This window comes from Perissodus microlepis, chromosome 12, assembly GCF_051167445.1.
Source record: "Perissodus microlepis isolate ML-2025 ecotype Zambia chromosome 12, ASM5116744v1, whole genome shotgun sequence".
In the NCBI taxonomy this organism is placed as follows: Eukaryota; Metazoa; Chordata; class Actinopteri; order Cichliformes; family Cichlidae; genus Perissodus; species Perissodus microlepis.
The window spans coordinates 17,544,986-17,558,589 of record NC_140472.1 but is presented as its reverse complement, the minus strand read 5'-3'; positions in this window follow the sequence as shown (position 1 = coordinate 17,558,589).

Below are 13,604 nucleotides of genomic sequence, written 5' to 3'. Positions count from 1 at the left end.
TTTCTGGATAAAAACCTATCCCATTCTGCTAAGACCAGACCCAGGCCAGGGCAAGATATGCATAGAGGCTGTCCTGTCCTCATGTACACATTTGTTTCCATCTCTGCAAATACTCTGTCGTTTTGAAGTGAACAATGGATATATTGTAACTGAAAAATATCTTGTTTACATTTTTGTTAGAAATAGCAGATGTCATATTGTTATTTCTGCTTCAGTTTTTCCCTCCATGTGTAACAACCTTCATATTGGCTGGTACTCTGGTGCAGTCAGCACAATCTGGAGCTGAACACTCTGTAGAGATGACAGCGGACTTCAGGAGACATCCCTCAACTCTACTCCCCCCCCCCCCCCCCCTTACCATATCAGACAGCCCTGTGTCGACTGTGAAGATCTTCAAGTTCCTGGGTACCACCATCTCCCAGGACCTGAAGTGGGAAACCAACATCAACTCCATCCTCAAAAAGACCCAGCAGAGGATGTACTTCCTGAGACAACTGGGGAAGTACAGTCTTCCACAGGAGCTGCTAATCCAGTTCTACACTGCAGTCATTGAGTCTGTCCTGTGCTCCTCCATCACAGTCTGGTATGGTGCAGCCACTAAACAGGACAGGAGCAGACTGCAGCGGACTGTACGGGCAGCAGAAAGGATCATCGGCGCCCCCCTGCCCTCCATCCAGGATCTGTACCTCTCAAGAACCAGGAAACGGGCAGAGAAAATCATCACAGACCCCTCACACCCTGGACACAAACTTTTTGATCTGCTGCCCTCTGGCAGACGGTACAGAAGCCTGCAGACCAGGACCACCTGACATAGGAACAGTTTCTTTCCCCTCGCCATCTCCCTTCTAAACAGTTGACCTGTCACACTGCTCCCACTGCCAGACTGCAACATTCTGTAGCATTCATTCCACCTCATTCATTTCTGCATTTTATGTATATAAGTTTAGATTAGTTATTTATAGTTGGTTTACACAGCTTTGTGTATGTATGTGTACGCATGTGTAACGTATATATAGACACGTGTGTGTGTGTGTGTGTGTGTGTGTGTGTGTGTGTGTGTGTGTGTGTGTGTGTGGGTGTGTGTGTGTGTGTGTGTGTGTGTGTGTGATTTACATTGCTGTGCTTGAGAGCCACCATCTACCGGAACCAAATTCCTTGTATGTGTCTGCGCATATACTTGGCCAATAAACACAATTCTGATTCTGATTCTGATTCTGATATTAGTCATAGAAACAAGAGTAGACCTTCAGGGAGAAAACATTCTGATTGCGTACTCATAAAGGTTTCAGTGGTGGTGTCCAACTACACGTTTCCAAAAGTAAAAAAATAAAATAAAATAAAATAAAACTTTATATGTATATAATCTGGATCTTAACTGTCATGCTGATTCTGGTTTTGCTTATCCAGTGCTAGTAGATCATGACTCAATGTAGTTTAATAAGAAAACTGAGATAATGGAGATAAACTAGGTGAGTTTGTCTCATAAGACTGAAAAACTTACTGGACACTATATTAGGTGCACTCTGTTTGTTGCTCCTCACAACTGCCTTAATTCCTCATGGCATAAATTCAACAAGGTGCTGGATGCATTCCTCAGACATGACGGCATCACAAGGATTTGTTAGTTAGACATTTATGACATGAAGCTCCAGTTGTACCAGATCCCAGTGGTGCTCAATTGGGTTGAGACTTGGTAAAGCTTTGTGGTCATAAAGGGATGGACAGGGTCAGCAACAATACTCAGGTAGGCTGTGGCATTTAAACGATGCCCTGTTGGTAGTAATAGGCTAAAAGTGTGTTAATAAAATATCCCCCACACCATTACAGATGGATGGATCCATGCTTTCATGCCTTTTCTGCTTAATGCTGACCCTATCATCTGAATGTAGTTAATAAGCAGACGAACAGATGTCTCATACTGGAATTTACCTTTAAAATGTTATTATGACTCAATTAAATAATATTTGAGGAAAAAAATATGACAAGGGAAACATATCCATGATTATGAGTTTTAGAATGAAGTACAAAACAATGACCATTGGAGGGAATGGGGGAACTTTTACTCTTTTGTCTCCATATAGAAATCTTCCCAATAATCTTCCCAGAATGTCTTTACAATATGTTTTGTCCTTAGTTAGAGCTTAGATTAACATTTATTATCCTTGAAATGTACTGTGAGTTGTGAGCAACGAATGTTGATACTTACTACAAATAAGCATTTACAAAGTACATTTTTTAATCTAAACATTGATGGTATATTTGCTATAGCTCAGTATCTTATTGAAGTCTAATAATTATGTTGTTCTGTTTTTACTGTTTCTCTGATTTCTAAACTTGACCTCTGTAATTTGTACCTTTTCACTAGTAAGTAGATCTTTTACTTATTTCTCAGTGTTTTTATTTCCACTTAATTGAGTTTTGGGTTTTTTTTTTCATTTTCATAACCAGTCACATGAAGGGCTGTTTCCTTACACAAACTCACGTCATCAGTAGTCATTGTTAATAGTTGGCAATTGCAGATCATGTGCATGTATCACATCTTAATGATAGGTTTTCACCTACTAACATAACACATGCACATATATTGATTTTTTGATCTTCTTTTTAGTCAAATTTTTCCATTATTTTTTACACATGTCAGCCATACTTTGTTGGTGCACTTTGCACCCTTTCGTCACCTCAGTGGATAAAAATGTGCATGCACAAAGTCAGCCGTTTAATCTCATTCTCTTTGATGTAAATTTTTTTTTTCAATTTCTCTGCCATTGCAGTACAAAACCATTCTCCCAGCTGTGCCCTCCTTCTGTGTCTCATTCCCCTCGTTACTTCGCAGTGTATTCAAAACCTGTGTTTCTCTGTCTCAGTGTTGCGTTGTCCCTCATGCTGTGTGGATCTCCCTGTATTTCCCTGTGAGTTTATGTTGTTTCCCAGTTTAGTTGAGTTTGCTCTGTATGCTTTTCCCCTGGCAGCAAATAAAGCTGAGTATTTTGAGTTCATCCCTCGAGTCTGAGTGCCTGCATTTTGGGTCAACTCCTGCCTGCCACACAGTGCTTCCTGATATTTAAATTCTTCATTGTCCCACAAGGGGACATTAGTTTAGAAGCAGGCAACATAAAAGTAAAACAATAATATAAAATAATGATGACAATAATAGTAATAGAAAGTCACAGGGCGGTTATTTGCCATTAAGGAGACAGAATGCGGTGGGGATAAAAGAAACCTGTTTTACTGCAGTAAAAGTTGCAGTACTAATCTGTATCCTGTCACCCTTTTGCTCTCTCTCCTATTAAAAAGGTTAATCATGTCATCATTTATGGTCAGGATCCTGGATTATATAGCAGGGTTAGTAGCCTATTTTAAAACCAGAGGAAACCATACTGCTGAAGTTGTACATGGACCTGTACGTATATAGCACTTTTATACTCACTGAGCACTTACAGCACTCATTCACCCAATTACACCCACACACTCAGTAGCCCAAGAGTACTTTGATATGCAGACTGGAGAAGCTAAGGAGTGAACAACTGACCTTGTATTTGGTAAATGACTTGTTCTACCTCCTGAGCCACAGTCAAAAGTGCCTAAACTTTGAAACAGCCTTGCAAACGGTTGTAAAAACCCCAGAGTGACTTTTTGGTTTGCTTTCTTACAATATTTTTGCCCTAGTTTGCATCTAATGTGTGTATAGAAGTGTGCTTTTTGGACTAAATGTAAGCGTATGTGTTTGAGTGTGTGTCTATATGCTGGAACCTGTATACTTTTTTTTAATGTGTAGTTTTATTAAAACTGTAAAGCACTTTGTAACTGTGTGGGTTTTTTAAAGTGCTATAGAAATAAAAGTATTATCATTATTAATATTTTTATTAAACCACTTATTTAACTTACACTGTTATGCCTCAATGCATTTGTCTTTATAAGTTATAACTGGTCACACCAAATAAAGGTAAGTTTACACTTGTCAGAAGGGGGCAGGTTGCGGGCCAAAATGGAGATGTCTTAAACAAAAACTAACTTTTATTGAAGTGACACTAACCCTAAAAGCATCAAACAATGAGAAAGATTTTTCTTGCAGATAAAGTGGCAATAATAAGTACTTAACATTTAAAAAAAAGCATACATACGCACAAAATGCTTTCAGTTTTGGCAGTTTAGTCTTATTTATCAGCGCAAAACAGACAACAGTTAAGCATAATAAGCGCTTCTTGAAACTTCATTCACAAATAATACCGATAAAAGGGACACTGAACTAAAGTTCAGCATTTTCAAAGTGAACACACACAGAGGAATTTAAGTCACTGTGAACTCAAATGAAAAATCAGGCTTATAAGTCCGTCCTCTCGTGATTCAGGTGCTTTGGACACACTCCATATGTAACACGAGTTTGCTCACTTGACCCCTCTAACTCCCGGCGTTTTTTTTTTGTTTGTTTTTTTCTGTGGCGGGTGACATGACATCATGTGACACGTGCTGCAGTTTTGGCGTCACTTGAGTTTGTTCTGTCAAATCAACATACATTGTCAGATCGGCATACGTGCAGCACAAGGTGACAGCTATATTTGTTAGACAACAATAACCTGTGAGACCAGCACAGAATCATATATCAGTAAAAAGAAAAAGTAATGATCATTTACTTGCCGTTTGTCTACTGTACAATGAACTGACGACTCCTACGCACGTGAAATTATTCTACAACGCGCATGCGCATGCATGCAAATTAATGTAATGTAATGCTACTCTTATTTGTGTTGGATCACCCCTGATAGGAAGCGAACAGCGCGCCATTCGGACCACGCTACTGTGAGCTCCAGTGGAGCTTATAAAAAAACATTTAAAGAATAATATACCAGCAGAGGGTAGCGACAGACAGACTGCATTTATGCAGAAAATGATTGGTAAGTCTCACATTTAAACTTCCCATTTAAACTTCATCATGAGAAAAGCTTTAACTCCAACCGTGTGCCTTATTGTGCCTCATTAACTTTAACATTATTTTAAACGAATGTGGTGTGAAGTCACTAGACTTTCTAACTTTATCTACTTTTTATCTAACACGTTAATTGGGAAACTCCCTCAGAGGTTTTTATTGGGAACTGCACGTGAATTTTGCAGTCAGCGGGGCCAGGTGTAGTCGTGTTCCTTCAGGCTGTTTACTTGGGGGGTGTGGACCACGTTACAAACATGTTACATAGCCCTCGTTAGATGATTCACACAATGCTAAATAACTGTTAAATATGTGCTTGAACATATTTAAGTAAATAGCCACAGTCAGTGGTGGTCCTGTTTGGCGCCCTGGGCGAACACTCCCGCTGGCGCTTTTTTTGCCGATGCCCGTGATGCCGCCCCCTACCACGATGCCGCCCCGGGCAACCGCCCGTGTCGCCCGTATCTAAAACCGCTACTGGCCACAGTTAATTTTCAGGTGACCTGCCGACGATAATAGATTCATTTAAAGACTCATCATTAATGAGTTTGAAGCATTTTTTCTGAGAACATGCTTGTTTTTTTTTTGTTGTTTTTTTGTTTTGTTTTTTTGGTCCACCTGTTAACCAACCCAAATAACCTCTAAAGCTGTCTTAGGTTGTTAGCTACTTACCAGTGTTTTGGGGTGTTTTGTTTTTCTGTTGTATTGTTTTGCAACTTAAGCCCCTTTGGCATTAGTACCTACTCGGGTTAGATTGCCATGGTTTTCAGGGTTTTCCATCAGGTCGTAGTACCTGGTGCCAAGTACTTTTTTAGTGCCTACTCCGCTGGGGTTTCGAGCAGTCCGAGACTACTGCATGCCACCGATTGACTGGTTAGTGGTGTCACTCGATGAGTCATGACAGCGTAATGTAAACCATATTTGTAAATTGGCAACGAGGGAAATGACTACAGAAAGCAATGCCGTGGTTCCCGAGTCTGACAAAAAACCACACACTGAGCAGCAGGTATATTGTCGCCTCAATGTCCACCTTTGTTGCATACTAATTATATGACAGGACACTCAGCCTCATTGCTATAACGACTACCTCGCATATTAGGTGGTACTTGATTGTAATGGAAAACGAGTCAAGGCAGGTCGTACTGCCTCAAGTTGCATCAAGGCAATCTGAGTATGTAATAATGGAAAAGGGGCTTTAAAGTTGGCTTTTATTATTGACCAAATGTAACCACAGTGATTTTCACCTGGCAAACAGTGGCTAGAACTTAATGAAGATATATTCATTTTAGGCAATGTGTTTTTCAATAGAACAATTTACTTGTTAATTGCTTGCCATCTTAAGTAGAACTGCAACATCATATATGATAGCAAGCTTTTTGGAGGGGGGGGGGGGGGGTCGCCCCAAACTATTCCAGGTTAGACTTTGTAATGTGCAGGAGTGTTGCTTTTATCTTGTGAAAATGTTGACTTTACTAATAACATTTCGAATATTTTTCTTTTTTTTCTTTAGTGCTCATATTTAAAATATTGTTAACAGACACTTTAAAATAAGACATTTAATTAATTAGCTTATTTCTAGTTTGTGTGTATGTGTTCTCTTCATGTAGTTATGAGCGGTGTGTGTGATTTGGTAGTTGTCATGGAAGTGTTTTAGGACTACATATAAAATCTTGTTTAAGGCCACCAAAATCGTAGGGCCGGCCCTGGTCAGCACCCCTCATCAAAGAGCATTCAGCTTAGATCGTATTCTTTATCTTGACAGTGGTTTTGTTGTTCGTCATCACTGGACTCTTTCCTCCGTGCTCTTCCCTCACATCAGGTCTGAAATGTCTCCCATTGTTTACAATTTTATCATAATAAATGTTTACATTACTAAAAGCTCATTTGTGATGTTTTATGGATAAACTGTGTGGTGTTATAGGTGGAAACAGCGTGCGAGGATTTTACTGCGAGACTGAAGGCTGTGTCAATGATGTAAACCGTGTTTTCTGTGAAGATGTGGAGCTCCTGGGTAACAAAGAGATTTCAAATTGTTCCCACGGTCCGCTTCCACCCAATACCATCTGCCAACACAGAGGCCGCTTGTTCGTCTCCACCTCCTTAAAGTCCTGTGAATTTGAAGGTGTCACAGGATATATAGAAACCAAAAATTGTACAGGTATTTTCAATGCAAACATATTCATTCTTTTCTCCCATCTTGCTCTTTCTTCTCTTGCCAATTCCATTTTAGTTTGTGAGATGCTGCGGCTGTTTGATACTTTTGAAAATTTCCCGTATATGTATATGTATATGTCAGTCATGACTCATAAAAATGACCTGAAAAAGTTCCCATATATCATTTGGAAACCACTCTGTCTTATCTACGTGGGATGTCTGAGCTCTCTGCACCTCTGATGCTTAGTCAGATCCAAAATACCTGGTACCTTTTTGATATCCAGTAACTGATGCTGTTCTTGCTATTAATCATCTTTCTCTTGTTTCTCAATTAGACTGCTCTTTTTTAAATAGAGGTAAGATTTGTTTTTTTAGGTACACATTTCACCAGTTTCTGATTTTGTTAACTACTAAATTAAGTTTATCCCTTTCCATCCAGCTACCACACCGGCAGTCACCCCAAGCACTGTGGAAACATCTTCGCAGCCCAATTCCAAACTTCTTGGCATTGTAATCACAGTAGTAGTCTGTAAGTGTGGAGACACAGTTAGTTACCATACTTACTGCCTACATGTTTTTGAGTATAGCTTCTGCTACTAACACAGCTTGTTTTCACTATGCAAATTTAATCTAAACTATAACCTATTTTACTTTTTTGTTTTTGAAACAGGTTCTACAGGTGTGGTACTGCTTGTGGTACTGCTGTTAGTGGGTTTCTTTTACAGAAAAGTAAAAAATCAGCAACAACAAAGGTAACTAAAATTAAAAAATAACTTGAAGTATTTGATAAAAGTATCCAAATTTAAAATAATGTTTTGTATCTTTAGACGGACTCAAACCAGTCCTGGGTTGCAGAATGACAGCTCTTTAGTCTAATGCCTTGGATCTAACATCATACTCCTGGTTCAAGGCCAGGGCATGTCTCCACTATGGGTCCTTCCTGCTACCCAAGCCTACTGTGAGGGACAACTGTAGCCATGCCGGCTCAGACGTCGTCTTGATTAATTAGGTCTGCATGAGGTGTTGAAGAACCAGAAGAGTTTTCATAAGCAGATAGCATCATTCTGATGCTTGCACTATTGGCTAGTACTTAAATAGGGCTTTTCCAAGTGATGGCAACATCAAGAAGAAGGAATGCTTAATAGCAGAATAAGCTGTTTGGTACTACCTGAAAGGATTTGAGGAGGTTTTCATGTGGGAAACCCAAAAATGTATTTTCCTCACAAATGTGGCACATTTATGTGCAAATACACAGGCTTTCCAACCGTGAAGTACAGAGTGGGCCATTTATATGGATACACCGTAATAACATGGGAATGGTTGGTGATATTAAAGTCCTGTTTGTGGCACATTAGTATATGTGAGGGGGCAAACTCCTCAAGATGGGTGGTGACCATGGTGGCCAATTAGAAGTCGGCCATCTTGGATACAACTTTTGTTTTTTCAATAGGAAGAGGGCCATGTGACACATCAAACTTATTGGTAATGTCACAACAAAAACAATGGTGTACTTGGTTTCAATGTAACTTTATTCTTTCATGAGTTATTTACAAGTTTCTCTTTGTTCACAGCCATTGACATGTTGAAGAGGTTAACACGTGAGGAGCGGATCGAAATTGTGTTGATATCTGGTGAACGCAGTAACCGGGCAGCAAATTTCAATGCAAGACAACCTACGAGACCACCCATCTCCCATGCTACAGTTAGCAAACTGCTTGCTAAGTTTCATGAAACTGGTTCAGTGTTGGATTTGCCAAAATGTGGATGCAAGAAAACTGTCACTAATGAAGAAACATCAGTGGCTGTCCTAGCTTCATTCAGCAAGAGCCCACAGCGTAGCACTTGCCGCACATCACTGGAGAGTGGCATTAGTCGTAACTTTATTCTTTCATGAGTTATTTACAAGTTTCTGACCACTTATAACATGTGTTCAATGTGCTGCCCATTGTGTTGTATTGTCAATGCAACCCTCTTCTCCCACTCTTCACACACTGATAGCAACACTGCAGGAGAAATGCCAGCACAGGCATCCGGTATCCGTAGTTTCAGGTGCTGCACATCTCGTATCTTCACACCATAGACAATTGCCTTCAGATGACCCCAAAGGTAAAAGTCTAAGGGGGTCAGATCGGGAGACCTTGGGGGCCATTTAACTGGCCCGCGACGACCAATCCACTTTCCAGGAAACCGTTCATCTAGGAATGCTCGGACCTGGCACCCATAATGTGGTGGTGCACCATCTTGCTGGAAAAACTCAGGGAACATGCCAGCTTCAGTGCAATTTCAAATATCCAGTGGCCTTGAGGTTTCCATTGATGAAGAATGGACCCACTGTCGTTGTACCCCATATACTAGGGGTGCAACGATACACAAAATTCACGGTTCGGTTCGGTTCGATACTTTGGTGTCACGGTTCGATATTTTTTCGATACAAAAAAATGTTCATGCCTTTGTAATTTGTCATTTATTAAATTATAAATATATATTTTAACTCAAAAGTACAGTTTTTAAATTTAATGTTGCTGAAACAACAAAATAATTAAAAAAAAAATAAATCTATCTGATCGAGAAATCACTCATCTTTGGAAAAGAGAGTTTATTATAGAGAAATGGCTCTTTCCAAAATAAAAGCTATACTATACCCTTCTTCTGGGGTATATTCTCAGCAGCATATTAAACATATCAGGTCCCCATAAGGAGAATCATGCGCTAACGGCTGTCTAAATCAGCGGTCCCCAACCCCCGGGCCTCGGACCGGTACCGGTCCGTGAGTCGTTTGGTACCGGGCCGCGAGAGTTGAGGCTCAGGTGTGAAATGTATAGTTTTCAGGGTTTTTATCGGTTTTCAGCATTATTTTGTTATCGTTTTTATCGTTTACTCGGTTTTCCTGGGTCTTTTCACGTGTGTTATGAATAAATTTTATTTTTTTCGGTACCGGTACTAGTTGTATTTATCCACGACACCTTAAAGGCCGGTCCATGAAAATATTGTCGGGCATAAACCGGTCCGTGGCGCAAAAAAGGTTGGGGACCGCTGGTCTAAATAACGCGGGTAAAGTTTGTAGCATGCGTGCTTGTTGTTTTTGTCCGCTTCCACTTGTCTTTGCACTAGGATGATGTTGGCGTAAATGTGCAGTCATATTTGTTGTGTTCCCACTAGTGCTGTCAGCGTTAATCTTGTTAAAATGACGTTAACGCCATAACGCGGCAAATCTCCGTTAACGAGTTACCACGGATCGCCCCGTGCGTGGGGCGAACTATCTGGCCATAGTTCGAAACGCCAGATCTGAATGAGGGTGGGGGAGGTTCAATTTTGGGTAGCGTTGAGGCAGTTGCCATGTTGCAACGAGCTTAGCTTCTGTCTTGTTAGCTTGCGCTGCGCTCAGTGGATCTGCACTCGACAGTGCAGCCTAGGCGGAGTACTCGAACGCAGATCCAATGAGCGCTCAACACAGACAGCATCGTCAGAAGAAAAGTTGATAAAATAAATAAAAAAATTTGTATTGTTCGATACATATGCGTACCGAATCGAAAGCACTGTATCGAACGGTTCAATATCGATACGAGTATTGTTGCACCCCTACCATATACCACACCAAACCATCACTTTTGTTGTTCCAACAGTCTTGGAGGGATCCATCCAATGTGGGGTAGTGTCAGACCAATAGCGGTGGTTTTGTTTGTTAACTTCACCATTTACATAAAAGTTTGCCTCATCACTGAACAAAATCTTCTGCGTGAACTGAGGGTCCTGTTCCAATTTTTGTTTTGCCCATTCTGCAAATTCTGTGCACCGATCTGGGTCATCCTCGTTGAGATGCTGCAGTAGCTGGAGTTTGTAAGGGTGCCATTTGTGAGTAGCTAATATCCCCCGAAGGGATCTTCGACTAATGCCACTCTCCAGTGACATGCGGCAAGTGCTACGCTGTGGGCTCTTGCTGAATGAAGCTAGGACAGCCACTGATGTTTCTTCATTAGTGACAGTTTTCTTGCGTCCACATTTTGGCAAATCCAACACTGAACCAGTTTCACGAAACTTAGCAAGCAGTTTGCTAACTGTAGCATGGGAGATGGGTGGTCTCGCATTGAAATCTGCTGCAATGACCTGGTTACTGCGTTCACCAGATATCAACGCAATTTCTATCTGCGACTCATGCGTTAACCTCTTCGACATGTCAATGGCTGTGAACAAAGAGAAACTTGTAAATAACTCATGAAAGAATAAAGTTACGTTGAAACCAAGCACACCATTGTTTTTCTTGTGACATTACCAATAAGGTTGATGTGTCACATGGCCCTCTCCCTATTGAAAAAACAAAAGTTGTATCCAAGATGAGGAGTTTGCCCCCTCACATATACTAATGTGCCACAAACAGGACTTTAATATCACCAACCATTCCAATTTTATTGCGGTGTATCCATATAAATGGCCCACCCTGTACAAAGAAGCATTGTTACAACCAGCTTTATATTATGTGTGTAAAAAAAAAAAAAAATCATATTTCTAACCAAAATGGTTTTCCCTCTTTAAAATTGCTTATTTATTCTTCTTATTATTATGTTCTCTATGAGATTGGCTGTCAGGGCTCATTTGTGCCCCTTTACATACTTTTTTTTTTTTAAATCCAGTGGTGTACTGAATGAGAAGCAGGAAGGGAAGTTATATTAGATTTAAAAAAAAAAATGGGATGTAGTCTGTATTTACAGCTATATGCAGTAAACTTTGTTATTAGAGACAAGGAGACTAGTTATTTCTGAACATGTGTAAGGCTGTCAAACAGTAATTATTTTGGCCTTTTCTGAGAAGAAAACAGTTCTTTATAGCACCTAAAAGTATCACTACAGAAATATGCATTGGTGGATTTCTTTACAGAGAAGTGGGTGGAAATTCTTTCTGAATGTTGTGTGCAAACTTGTGCTTTTCAGCAAGGATTCCTCCATTATGTATCACATCAGTGGTTCCCAAACTTTTTTTTGCTAGTTTGGGCACAAACACATCCTTCAACCACACACACCCATAATTCTTTTTCAAACTCCATTGCAGTTTATTTCACACCTCAAACCTTTTGTAAACAATGAAACACATAAAAGTAAAATGCAATAAATTACAGGTTGCAATAAAATAAACCACTAAACAAACCATCTTTATGGTGAAATTATTTTACGTATAGTTGTTGTTGTTGTTGTTGTTGTTTTTACTGTGTAAGAATATTCAACCCTGCTATCAATAGTCAAAGGAGCTTGCAAAGAAAAGCGTCTGGACTTCTTTAAGTTACTTGAAGACGTTTCACCTCTCATCCGAGAAGCTTCTTCAGTTCTAAGGTCAAATGGTGGAGAGTCCCAGATATAAACCTAGTGGGAGTATCCCCCCACAGAGGGACAAAAGGACCCCCTGATGATCCTCTAATCGCCTGAGCCAAGGTGTGAAACTGGGTGTGGGTCCCAATCAGCCAGAGTTTCGGGTGTGTTCATTGTGAAACCTGGCCCCACCTTATCATGCGAATTCCTGAGGTCAGATGGCCCAGGATGTGAGTGGGCGTTAAGGCGTCTGGGAAGGGATCTCAAAACTGGATTATAGATGGCAGAGAGTTGGTGTCGTAAACCCCCGCCTCTGTTCAAAGATGGTCGCTCACAGTGGACATAGATGGCTTCTTTCACTCCTCTTTCAAACCATCTGTCCTCTCTGTCCAAAATGTGAACATTGGCATCCTCGAAAGAGTGTCCTTTATCCTTAAGATGCAGGTGGACTGCTGAGTCTTGTCCTGTGGAGGTGGCTCTTCTGTGTTGTGCCATGCGCTTGTGAAGTGGCTGTTTGGTCTCTCCAATGTAGAGGTCTGGGCATTCCTCGCTGCACTGTACAGCATACACCACATTGTTAAGTCTGTGTTTTGGCGTTTTGTCTTTCGGGTGAAGACAAAATCAATACATTTTTCAAAAAATGTTTCTCTGTGCAAAATGAGTAAAAACATAAACAACTGTGGGATACTGTTTGTCAGTGATTTGAACTGGGAAAACAAATTGTGGCAGGATCAGCCTGATATTATTTGTATCCCACTGTAACTTTACTGTATAAAGAGCTAACATCGCCAAAATATCATTATAAGAAGTGTTTGTGAAGTAAAAATCAAGAATGCGGGATACTGTTTGTCCGTGATTTGGACAGTCCAGCGCATGCTCCTGACGCAGGGGAAACAAATTCTGTCGGGGAGACCAACCTTGGCAGCACCATTTTGCCGGTAAGGCCAAAGGCAAGATATGCTTCATCATATTTTCTGGTCTTTGGCTTGGAAGGAAGTTGGTTTGGAAGGATATTTGGCAATGCTTCATCCTCTGCTTTGTGTTTTTATTATGCTAGCAGCATCCAAACATTATTTGTTTTGTTTTTTAATTAACCCCCTCCAGCAATGGCGCCAACCACTTTGGGAACCTCTGTACTATGTTATGTGCTTGAAGATCAAACACTTATTTCACTCAGTGACTTGCAAATCATTTATAACATTGTTTTTAATAATATGATGTCAACCTTTAAA